The sequence below is a fragment of the Helicoverpa armigera genome, chromosome 20, assembly GCF_030705265.1.
Source record: "Helicoverpa armigera isolate CAAS_96S chromosome 20, ASM3070526v1, whole genome shotgun sequence".
In the NCBI taxonomy this organism is placed as follows: domain Eukaryota; kingdom Metazoa; phylum Arthropoda; class Insecta; order Lepidoptera; family Noctuidae; genus Helicoverpa; species Helicoverpa armigera.
In genome coordinates this window covers 5,350,144-5,363,080 of record NC_087139.1, presented here as the reverse complement: position 1 = coordinate 5,363,080, position 12,937 = coordinate 5,350,144, and the positions used below count along the sequence as shown (strand labels likewise).

Genomic DNA, 12,937 nt, shown 5'->3' with positions numbered 1-12,937 from the left:
GTTTATTTTTTTCAGCCCTTCAGGCTTTGTGTATTTTTTTTAGTAATAGTACTAAACGAGCTGCTTTTTACGATACTCATTGCAGCAAAAAATTGCCTAATGCTCTCTCAACTCGTTGGACATACATGCCGCGAGTTGTAAACACGGTTTTTGAACAAGAAAGTAAACTTATTGAGTTGTTTTCTGAACTGTGCGACAATCCACAGAACTGGGACGGGGATACGATTTTAGCTGCGGAGAATTTTGAAAACACTTTGCGATCTTTTAATTTCAATTTTTTTCTTTTTATTTTTCATCGGATATTTGAAAAAACCGACTGCTTGTGCAATATTCTACAAAACTCAGAAGTTGATGTCGATTATTGTATGAAAAAAATCAAGGAATTTCAGACATGGTTACGTTTTGAATTTCAATCCGAATTTGACCAAATTTATGAGAATACGTTGCAAAATAACTCGGCTCCTCGTTTGAGACGCAACGTAAGCTGTGCAAAAACGGAATACAGACAGCTTTTTGTAGAAGTAATTGATAACATTAATACCGAAATCACTGACCGATATTCTGAAATGTATAAATTAGAGTTTTTCCAACTGCTGAACAACAAAAAATTTGAAAATTATCACTTACATTTTCCTGTAGAAGAATTTGATTCATTATTTGCCAGTTATGCAAGCTATTTTGACAAACAAACATTAAAAAGCCAATTGATTTGCTTGTATTCTAGTATTGAACTCACAAAACGTAATGTTTACGAATTAATTGATTTCATTCATGAGAATAGCCTGGAAGATGCCTTTTCCGAGCTGTTAAAGTTAGCGTATCTCGTTGTAACTATTCCGGCTACAAGTGCTTCCGAGGAACGTGCTTTTTCGTCTCTTAAACGTATCCATACCTATCTGAGAAATACACAAGGTCAAGAGCGTCTTTCCGAATTATCAATGATAGCTATTGAAAAACAGTTATTGGTAGAATTAAAACGATCACCAACATTTTACTCTGATGTAATTAAATCATTTCTTAAGAAAAATAGACGATTCCAATTAGAATATAAATAGGTAATTTATTTAAATTCCTTATTACATTCTATATACCTATTTTTTTACTTTCGTTTTGTAACTTTCTGATTTCTTTTTTTTGTCTGTAACCTGTTAATCCTTTTACGATGCAAGCAACTACTTAGGTAACACAACTTTGTTTCCTTGAACAATGAAGCAAACCAAACGGCTTTTTTCAAAGCCACCGGAGGTATGCAATTGCTGATATATTTATTATATTCAATCTAGCACTAGCATGCCTTCAGTGTGCTTTGGTTACCCCATTCACCACATGACAAGCAAGAGTGAAATTGAAGAAAGAAGAGCAAATTCAAATTCAAAATCTTTATTGCGAACTAAGTAGGTATAAAAAGATCTTATAATTAGGTACGCTCTTAGAACTTATTTGCCATTTATTTTGCATTTATGTTGCATTGCAATTTATTACAAAAATATAATAATTAAAATTAGGTCCCTATACTATCTATAACTTATAAAATTAAATACAATTTTTCATAATAAAACTAATATCATAAAATAACCATCTTAAATTCTATTCTTATAATCTAGGCACATAACATTATTTACATCACAGTAATTTCTAATTATATTATCATTTTTCTTCAAGGAATTCTTTTACAGAATAGTAAGCTTTTTGAATTAGGAAGTCTTTGAGCTTCCTTTTAAATATGGCAATAGAATTTAATTTTTGGGGTAGCTTATTGTATATTTTAATGCTCATACAAAAAATACTGTTACTGCATAATGTATTTTGAAGTCTACTGGTTTTTAATGTGATATATGAACTTATGTTGGATTTAACTAAAATGGAGGGCTTGTATATGTAGGTTTATGAAGTGGGGTTTACAGGAGTTGGTTTGATATATTCCACAGATTGATCTAATACACCTTTTCTGTACCTTGAAAGCAGTTTCTCTTTCAGGTGAGTATCCCCAATAAAGTACTCCATATCCATAAGATAGAGTGGATCCTACATCATGCTTGGTAAGCACTTAGCAGTGCAGTTTGCTTGGAAACTTTTTTGAGCATATAGAGGGCATATGAAAATTGGCTCAATTCTGTTTTATGTTTATATATACTTTGTATATAGTATTTTATTTTTAGTTTTGTATTAAGATAAGTAGGTAGTTTAAGTTTGTATATGTCACCGTAAGATTACAAACATCGTTAGATTACAATCTATCTCGAGAGATTGTAAACGGTCGAATTATTGTGAACCGTAACATCTGATTGCAATTTAACGCATTATTTTTCGCTATATTATAATCTATCGATGAGAAATTGACGAATTGTCAACTGTCCGAAAGCTCTCCCTGATTGGTCAGTCTTTTTGTAAGATCGACCAATCACGACCAGCCGTTCTATTCCCATGTTGGTTTATCGTTCAAACTGCTTCACTTTGGTTAATCACAGATAAATTTTACATCCTCAACACTTTTATATGACTAATTCTGAAGATATAAGTTATTTTCAACAGAAAATCAATTTATAATCATGAAAACAGTTGTTTACACAATCGACAACAAACGAAATAAACAAACAAAATGGCGAAAGCCGGAGCGGTGGGGGCACATTACGTTCTACCAATCAGCGCGCAAGATGCATTCCGTTCTGCGCCAGTTGACAATTTGACCGCTTTAGCGAAAAATAATGCGTTAAATTGCAATCAGATGTTACGGTTCACAATAATTCGACAGTTTACAATCTCTCGAGATAGATTGTAATCTAACGATGTTTGTAATCTTACGGTGACATATATATAGTGTGTACATTGAATAAAATAAATAGTTTTAAGTAACATTCTTTTACGAAGGGAACATATTTTTAAGCCGTTACTGAGCCATTTAGTACTTCGTATGGTTGGTACCTTAATTTTTATGCTTGGGAAGCAAAGATCATAAAAAAGTTTAAATAGATCATGGATTCTTCAAGCAGCATTTGAGTCACTTTTGTCATAGCAATTACTAATAGTTAGAGCTTTCAAACAATTAATAAATTTTTAAACATTCTCATTACTGTAACCCCTTCTGAATTTGTACCAATGGGTAATTGAGTACGTTTTCCTAACAGGACATGCCAATATTTGTGCTGTGTGATCGGAAAGTGCAAACTCTCTTGATACTGGAGTATCTTTTAGTCGATCAATATTATAATCATCACATAGAACAATTTTTTTAGATTTTGTAGATAATTTTGCAAGCATGGTTGTTAATCGGTCAAGAAATATATTTATACAATCTCTTTTAATTTTTGGTGGCCTAAATATGCATATTGTTATAAATTTATGATCCACTAATTCAATTGCCGAACATTCTATGAGGTTGGATATACTGATAAGCTTAGCTTCTTGCAAAATCTTATATTTGTGACCATTTTTTATCAGGATGCAGGAACCATCATTTCTATTGGTTCTTGAGTAATTTGCAGCCAAAGTATAGTTGGGAATTTGAAGGAACTTAGTATCATCTGCTATCATATTATGTTCGGTAATGCACACAACATCAATTACATTTATGTTATTGATAATATTATTTAAATTTACGGTAAGTTCATCGGATTTGCTAATAAACCGTTAATATTTTGATGAAAGACATGTATTCTGTTATATACGAAAAAAATTAGTGTCGTTACATTTATCCTTTACTTCTACATTCAGTGAATTATTAGATTTTGCTTTTTTTTTTATATTCATTATCTACATACTTGAGCTTAAGTCTAGAATAAGGTCTTGTAAATCTTTTATAACGATGTTCAAACCTAGATAATTTAGACTTCCGTACTTTGTGCTATAAGTTTTGAAGGTGTATGGAAGATATAAGTTGGAATCTAAAATATACGCATATTTATGTGTCTCAGCATCCATATAGATTAACCCCCTTACTTATAAAATCTCTAATCACCTTCTAAACAACATTTTAGCTAATCACTACTTATAGTCTTAAGTAGTGATTAAATGTTAGTTAAGACATGCTTAAGCAACGTTTATAAGTAAGAATTTTCTTAAACAGCCCTTAAGTATTACTTATATTTAATTCACGTTTATCAGTAAGGCTGTAATAAATTATTAAAAGTGTCAATTCTACTATTGTACATTAGGTTTTTGTTAATCATATATTTAAAAGTCGGCAAACATATTATGAAGTTTGTATGGGATAACGGTGATAGTTTTTCGCGAATCAACATAAGCAAATAAAAATATGTAGGTATAAGGCCTCGGCCTCGAATTTTGCGGGCAGCGGGGCGGCAGCGGCGGCGGCGCGGGCGGTCACCGCTTGACTGGAGTGCACCGCTCTTTGCCCGTTCCCGCGCCGCTGTATTCGAGGGCCGGTCCATATGATTATACGCGTAAGATCCTGCCGCTCCCGCGCCGCCGCCGCTGCCACCCCGCTGCCCGCAAAATTCGAGGCCGAGGCCTTAAGGAGATTGTCCGTTTTGTAAGGGAAGTTGGGTCCCAGTGAAAAAAGCTTGTGCCCTGAAGATTTTTATTTTAACTAATAGAAAAAACATTGCATTTTCATAATCATTTTTCATTTATTCACCCTGGTTCAAGAGATATCATTATTTTTCTTTTTTAAGAATGTAGGTTATAATTTTTTATTATTAGTCAAAAGTCGGTACAACTATGTTATGCTTGTAAATGTTATGATTAAGTAATAGAAATAAAGGGCTTTTTTATGTTATTTTTATTTTATTTATTATTCATGTAAATCTCCTCTTTAGTCGCTCTATTTATTTAAAAAAACCGCATGAAAATCTTGAAGAAGAAGTTAGCGTGAGGTATGCGAAGCACGGGCAGTTACTGTGCACTTGTCCGAGTTTAACTGTTCTATCTGGAAGTTTACGCGAAATATATCCGGTATCCGAACACCGTGTTTCTCTCAACCCCCTGCATCCCACGACCAGAAGACGCAGTGCTCAATTAGGGATTCTACCTAAAACCGATCCCTAAAGTGGTGACCCCGACGTGATGCAATTTATACACGTTTTGCGTGAATTGCGTGGTCATACCTATATAAGCGCACCGTAAGCGCGAACTGTGACCGACACGATGCAACCACAAGTGCCAGCTCAACCCACAACCACAGCCACAGCACACCTCATGGACGAGATCAAGCGGCTTAACAAGGACTCGCTGGTGAGGAGACGCCCGGAGTAGGTGGCGGAGGCGTGGCTGCGCGGAGCACACGCCGTCCACCAGGAGCCGCAGCCATGAGGGAGGAGAAACGCAAGTGGGATGGTACACGATGACCCAGGGAAGCAGTGCCGCTGGGAACCCACCAACACGTGCAGCACATACAGAAACGCCCAAGCGCTTCGTTTACCGGGAGTTTTTCTACAGCTCTCATAAACGAGACGACCCCCACAATGGGTGACCGCACCCGTTGGGAAGCACCAGTTTAGTTATTAAGCTGAGTTGTCATTAAAAGCAAACTAGGTATCGCCGGTGTTAACAATGTGAAATTATTGTGCAACAATGTATGTGCTACTTATGGTGAATGGAACGCAAACACATTTTCTGCTGATAGTGTCTACCGATGGCCAAGTTTATCGCAATGTGTAACTCAATACCTTCTCTGTAATCTTGTTGTTCTGTTTTGTAACTGTGAGTAGTAAGTAAGCTAGTAGTAGTAATAAGTTATATTTGGTTTTAAAAAAAAATTGTGGCAAATTTTGGGGGGGAGTGATGTAGGGACACATGTAAGTATGTATGGCAGAGTGCAAGGTAGGTAAGCAAAAACGTGTAGGAGCGTGAGGTATGCGAGATACGGGCAGTTACTGCGCACTGGTCCGAGTGAACGGTTCTATCTGGGAGTTTTCGCGAAATATATCCGGTATCCGGACACCGTGTTTCTCTCAACCCCCTGCACCCCACGACCAGAAGAGGCAGTGCTCAATTAGGGATCCTACCTAAGACCGATCCCTAAAAAGATTTCAGGACGTAGGTAGGTACAAAACAGACAGAAAAAGCGACTTTGTTTTATACTATGTAGGTAGTGATTCCAGAAATTCAGACAAAGTAGGTAAGTATGTATGGCTACTATATCTGTACGGGTCGGTACCGATCGGTACAGTGTTGACTCGCATTAAGAAACAGGTGAATCTGTCTTTAGTGACAATCATGGCCTCCAGTTCGTCGGACGAAGATTTTTTTACTTTTAGAAAGTACTAACGTCAAATATAGAAAGAGAAGAACAGTTAGTGTATCTGATATTAACAGAAAAAGAACTAAATATGGAACATATTATCATTTATTCTTAAAAGATATAAAGGACGATGAAAAGGAGTTTTATGATTATACAAGGATGACTCAAGAAACATTTTACTACATATTAAATATAATCGAACATCGCTTAATTAAGAAATGGAGAAACATGGCATGTTCAATCAATTTCACCTGAAGAAAGACTCGTTATCACTATTAGGTACCTAAGTAATGAATAATATTAGTATAAAAATATGCGTAATATACTGGGTGGTATAATTTCAAAATGAAATGTCTTCTATGCCTCTTATAACCGGGCTGTCCACAGCTAATGTTCAGAGAAATTCCTTTACTTTTTTCATTCAGTAGGCTAGTGTTTTATTTGTAAGTTGTAGTAAGTTTTAATGAAAAATACAATATAATATATATAATATAACACAATGAAAAATATCCGAAATACAATTTCGATTAAGTGAATGTTATTTAATAGCCAAAATCAGCGAAAGGCATACTTAACGTACAATACGGTACATGACTTACATGTCAACTTAAAATTAAATTATTAATAATTACTTAATTATAATAAAGTAAAACTCCAAATGGGGTATTTAAAGCAAACAAACTTATTAAAAATGCTGTGTTTAAGTTATAGCTATACACCTTGGTTTTTGGCACCCCATGGGCCAAAATCAAATTGAAGATTTCACAATTGGTATCTGCTATAAAATTCGGCAAGAGATCGTTCATTCTGAGTAGATTCATTATTTTCTTCTGTAGATACTCGGTGGCTATTAGATTGATTGCATTCGTCTGCAACTAGTCGGTCGCAGGTGGATTCTTCATATTCTTCTGTGGCTAATCGGTTGCTTATAACAGCAATATTGTCAGTCGAAGTTAATGGAAAATTTATTTAGTTTCTCTGGAGTACTATTACGTGTGCGTTCGCGCAGCGGAATGTTGTTGAATTTAAAGATTTTAATTATGCAGATAATTAGTGTAAGACGTCCTATAATTGTGTATGGTAAATAAAAATTTGTTTAAGCAGCCATTGTGGAGAAATTCACCAAAAACAGATTCCGCTGGGCGAACGTTGGCAAACGTTGTCCTGGCGGAACTTTTTTTAATCCATAGACTTTAGAAGAAAAGAGATGTGTCCGAAAATTAGTGTGTATTTGTGTATAATTGATTATGTATGAATGCAATCAGTGCATGCATAAACTTCGGAGAAATTCAAGTTTCCGCTACGCGAACGTTTGGCCATTAGCTAGTTTTCATATAAAGCGCTTACGTAGAGAGCTGTAGATTTTTACGTACGTTGTTTTGAATTTGTTTATATTTGTTTAAAAAACAGATTTAGAAAAAGTCGTAGGGTTTAAAAGATAAAAATATAAACGTAAAAATACTTATTAGGTCTTAGTTCTTAAAGTATGCAGTTTGGGGTCTAGATTTTCACGTTTACACAAACCTTGTAAGTGTCTCCAACATGTTGCCAAGTATCAATGATGTTCCATTAGTAATTAAAAAGTTATAGGATATTTTAACATGAACAGATCACTGTTTACAAAGCAGTCGAATATCACGACGTTCTAAAGTAATTGCATGGTAAAATGTATGCCAATAATTAGTTTAATCATTCAACTATTCACTTGCAAAATTTCATGTCATTAAATTCAGTAATTAAAGAAAGACAATTATAATACTGACGGAGCATCGAAACCCTACATAATCCGACCAAGTTCGGATAGGTAAAGCAGCCGTGCCATATGTCTAAGCAACGTTCTTAACTTGGAAGGTTAGTATATTTATTAATATGGTACAGTTGCGTACACAAGCGTTAGGAAAAATAAAACAATTGCATTTCTTGAATGAAAATATTTTTAATAATAACGCCACTATCTACGACATTTTAGTTAAATTACGTAACGTTTATTAACGTTATTTTTAATCACGTAGTTAAGTAATATGTAATAATAATAAAAATATTTTTGTACACTCATATTTAAATAGAGAAGTACTTGTTAATTGAAGATTTATTTTTATCGTAGATAGTGGCATTATTATTAAAAATGTTTATCAATCAAGACATACAATTGTTTTATTTTTCCTAACGCTTGTGTACGCAACTGTTCCATATTAATAAATACTAACCTTCCAAGTTAAGAACGTTGCTTAGACATATGGCACGGCCGCTTTTTGGTAGCAATCCGAACTTGGTCGGATTATGTAGGGTTTCGATATTTTAATTGTCTTTCTTTAATTACTGAATTTAATGACATGAAATTTTGCAAGTGAATAGTTGAATGATTAAACTAATTATTGGCATACATTTTACCATGCAATTCCTTTAGAACGTCGTGATATTCGACTGCTTTGTAAACAGTGATCTGTTCATGTTAAAATATCCTATAACTTTTTAATTACTAATGGAACATCATTGATACTTGGCAACATGTTGAGACACTTACAAGGTTTGTGTAAACGTGAAAATCTAGACCCCAAACTGCATACTTTAAGAACTAAGACCTAATAAGTGTATTTTACGTTTATATTTTTATCTTTTAAACCCTACGACTTTTTCTAAATCTGTTTTTTAAACAAATATAAACAAATTCAAAACAACGTATGTAAAAATCTACAGCTCTCTATGTAAGCGCTTTATATGAAAACTAGCTAATGGCCAAACGTTCGCGTAGCGGAAACTTGAATTTCTCCGAAGTTTATGCATGCACTAATTTCATTCATACATAATCAATTATACACAAATACACACTAATTTTCGGACACATCTCTTTTCTTCTAAAGTCTATGGATTAAAAAAAGTTCCGCCAGGACAACGTTTGCCAACGTTCGCCCAGCGGAATCTGTTTTTGGCGAATTTCTCCACAATGGCTGCATACACAAATTTTTATTTACCATACACAATTATAGGACGTCTTACACTAATTATCTGCATAATTAAAATCTTTAAATTCAACAACATTCCGCTGCGCGAACGCACACTACTATTACGGGAAACATAACTTGAATAAGAGTCGTTTGACATCGAACTAGGGTTACCATATTGCAAAGATTGGTACGCGAACTCTTCGACAACGCTTTGAATGCGGTTTCTAAAAGAAAGTAGCATGTGCTGTGGAATTTTTTCAATGTGTGGTATGAGGCTTTTAAAAAATAAAATATGTTCGTTGTCTGCATCTGATGTTCTATTATGTCGGGGTTTTTCATTATCTTGTAAAAATTTAAGTTTTTGATGCTCAATGTCCAATAATTTGTCATTGATTGTTCTCTTCGGCCTTTTCAAAGTGATTTTTGAAACGGGCATCGCAGGAGACACTGTTGGTTGGTCACTCGCATCATTATCTTCCATATTGTTTGGTTCAGGTGAAAGAGAACAATCATTGTCATTTGTAGTTTGGGTGTTTTCTGTTTCACTATCAAGGCTCACAGCACTATTTGAATGAGATCTTTGTCGCGTCAAACTTCCAGTGGTTAACCGCGCCTTCACCATAGGCTTGAGAAAAAGTAAGGGTTTAAAATATCGCCATTTGGGATATACTGTAGTTACCTCATCTCCAGAGCGAGAACGTGGAATCTTTCCTAACTCTACCGCAAATTGATCCCTTAGATATCTCCATCTTTTTCTTATTTTACTTTCTGAAACAAAAAAGTAGATACTGATATTTTTCCTACAGAGGTCAAATACAATTAGGACGGTAAACATGTGCGCGTTATGTGGCCAAAAAAATCTGGAAAAATATTTTTTTTGTGGTAGGTACTGCAAGCAGTAGCCGATGCCAATTATAAATGGGTAATGGTAGAAGTCGGGGGCTATGGTGAACAGAGTGATGGCGGTACCTTTAGAGTATCAGATTTGTATCAGTTTTTATATGAAAGAGAATTAGATATTCCATTGCCCGCTTATTTGTCTAATACCTAAGTCTCTGTTCCTTACGTATTTTTAGCTGAAGAAGCGTATCCTTTAAAAACAAGTTTAATGAAACCCTTTGGGGGACGTGATTTAACAGTGGACCAACAAAATTTTAATAGTCGCTTGTCCCGAGCAAGAAAAGCAGTGGAATGTGCATTTGGTAGATTAGGTATACTCAAAGTGGCGTTTCGCGATATTCAACTAGCTGATAAGATCGTAAAAACTATGTGTTTTTTGCGCAATATAATTATCGATAAAGAGGGTTTTGAACGAAACTTGACTTCGGTAAATATTGTTAGACGAAGATGGCACTGAGTTAGGGTTACCAGATGAAAAAAACAAAAGTCCGGAGAAAAGGCCTGATTTCCATGTAAAAGTCCTGAGATTTTCTACAGATGAGAATTTTCTCCCAAAAACGTATTATTGTCGTCGTATACACTGCGGATCTTTTACTTCGATAAATAAGTAAGTATTGATTTTAACTGCAATTGTTACCAAAAGAAGATTATTTTAAGTTTGTTTTAAATTAATAATAAGTATTGATTTTAACTACAATTGTTAGGTACCGAAAGAATATTATTTTTAGTAGTTTAATAAGAGAGATCTTTAAAATGTAACCTGTTTTTTATTCAAAATCCTGAGCTATCACTAGATTTGCTAAATCCGACCGGAATCCTGAGAAGAATCGAAAAATCCTGAGATATGGTAACCCTACAATGAGTCCGCCTATAACTCTATCCACGGAAGCAAGAGCTAAAAGGTAAACAAAGAATGACAGTTTTTCAAGATGGCGGTATAACCCGACCGATGACAAAACGTCACATTTTTGTGTAAAATGTTCGCAGTATCTGTGATTTTGTCATCGGTCGGGTTATACCGCCATCTTGAAAAAGTGTCATTCTTTGTTTACCTTTTAGCTCTTGCTTCCGTGGATAGGGTATAGTAATGTTGCTACAAACGTCAGAGCTAATTTTATGCAATATTTCAAACATAATCACTTAATATATAGGTACCTAATTAAATTAGGTAGGTAATACTTTATTATTAATATTTTATAACTACAAAATTAAAATAAATCGAACTGATCATTGAAAGTACCTACTCACCATCCTGTTTCATTTCCAAACTGATCTCTTTCCAACACTTATCTGTAACATTTCTGTTGCTGTGGAACTTATGAGTTTTGTTCCATAAGCATTGTTTATCAAACACTAGGGCTATCAAAACTTCGTTATCCAAATCCATTTTTAATATTATTAAACACACCCTACACCAGTAAATGCTTAAACCCGAATGGCACGGTCCAGGTAGTCGGCACCGACAAGTTACAACCGGTTTGTTTATAAGTGAGTGAACAAGATATTGAAATATTATACCTGCGCTGATCGGTATCTACCCGTACAGGTTTGTCTGTACCGGAAACCTGTTTCTTTATGTAAGCACCCTATGTACGTATATCAGAAATACCCCCAGACCCGATATCGGTGGAAACCTATTTTTTATACTTTTAAATGTTTTTTATTTTTATATTTAATATTTAAAAATGTAATTAATATGTACAAGAATAAATAAAAATAAAAAAATACCCAGACACTGTAGTACCGATCGACTAAGCAATGGACAAGTATTAAGCTTGTAAATAAATGACCTGAATGATTTTTATTTTTTGGCCGATTCTTGGCTTCATTATTGCAATGAAATCGCACTGTATACATTTTCTTACCTACATTGAAAAAAGTTATTTCTTCAATCAGGTAGTCTGAATATTAATAATAAGGGACAACTAGGAAACGGGTCCGCCCTATAAGGCAGAAGTTTTTGGGAAATTATAAGACTAGCCACAAAATTATATATTGGACACATGATTAAACTTCTAATTTTATAACTAAGCAACGGGGAAATGACTTAGCCTCTAATAAACTAATTAATTCGTCTTTTTTACAACGCCAACTAAATATTCAGGGCCCCGATTCTCCTAAGTTAATAATGTCAAAATCGAATAGAAAACGAATCGCAATATGATCGTAATAGCAGTTTTAACCATATCGGGCATTCTGCTACTAATAAAAGACCAATCGTATTCGATTGACATTTGATTGGTGTGCGATTGATCTGCTATTTTGATGATTTTGGTCTATACGGTAGTTTGCTGTACAATCATTTTGCAATCGTAAATCATTTGCAGACAAAATGATTCATTATTGAATGACAGAAAAGGATAAAAACGTTTATTTCAAAGAAAAAATAGCGGAATGCCACATACGCTTCAATCGTAATCGAGTCGGGATTGGGTCTCAGTCGAATCGAGTCGAACGTCAATCGAAGGTCGCTTAAGTAAAATTAGGAGAATCGGCCCCCTGTAGAAAGCTTCAAGTAAAGGTCATCAATTATTGTGACTTGTCCTTCTTATTTATACATTGTCATCTAATTTACTAACTCGGCCTAACTAAAATTGAAGTTAGTGACGAAAACGAATCGCTGCAAAACCGACTCCACGTAGTCTTGTCTGCCCATAGTCAAAATATATATTTACGAAAATGAACCTCTATTCCAACGCAATAAGGTACTAAATTGGTTGCATAATACACAGGCAAATCCGAGCCGACAGGGATAGTTATAACGAGGCCGCGAGTCTCGTTCCTTGCCAACACCTTGCCAACATAAAAAAAAATTATGATCAACAGTTTTGTCTACCCAAAAAAACAATTGAATCCAAACTAATATTATAAATGCGAAAGTAACTCTGTCTGT

General features: G+C 34.6%; 1 long non-coding RNA gene across 1 annotated transcript; it reads right to left on the bottom strand.

Annotated features, from left to right (window-relative positions):
* Window positions 1-8,785: 8,785 nt before the first annotated feature.
* On the bottom strand, window positions 8,786-11,655 carry LOC126056241 (uncharacterized). The gene is made up of 2 exons (XR_010277498.1): window positions 11,293-11,655; window positions 8,786-9,912 (listed from the first exon to the last, which is right to left on the bottom strand). It is a non-coding gene; the product is annotated as an uncharacterized LOC126056241 (long non-coding RNA).
* Between the last annotated feature and the right edge of the window lie 1,282 nt (window positions 11,656-12,937).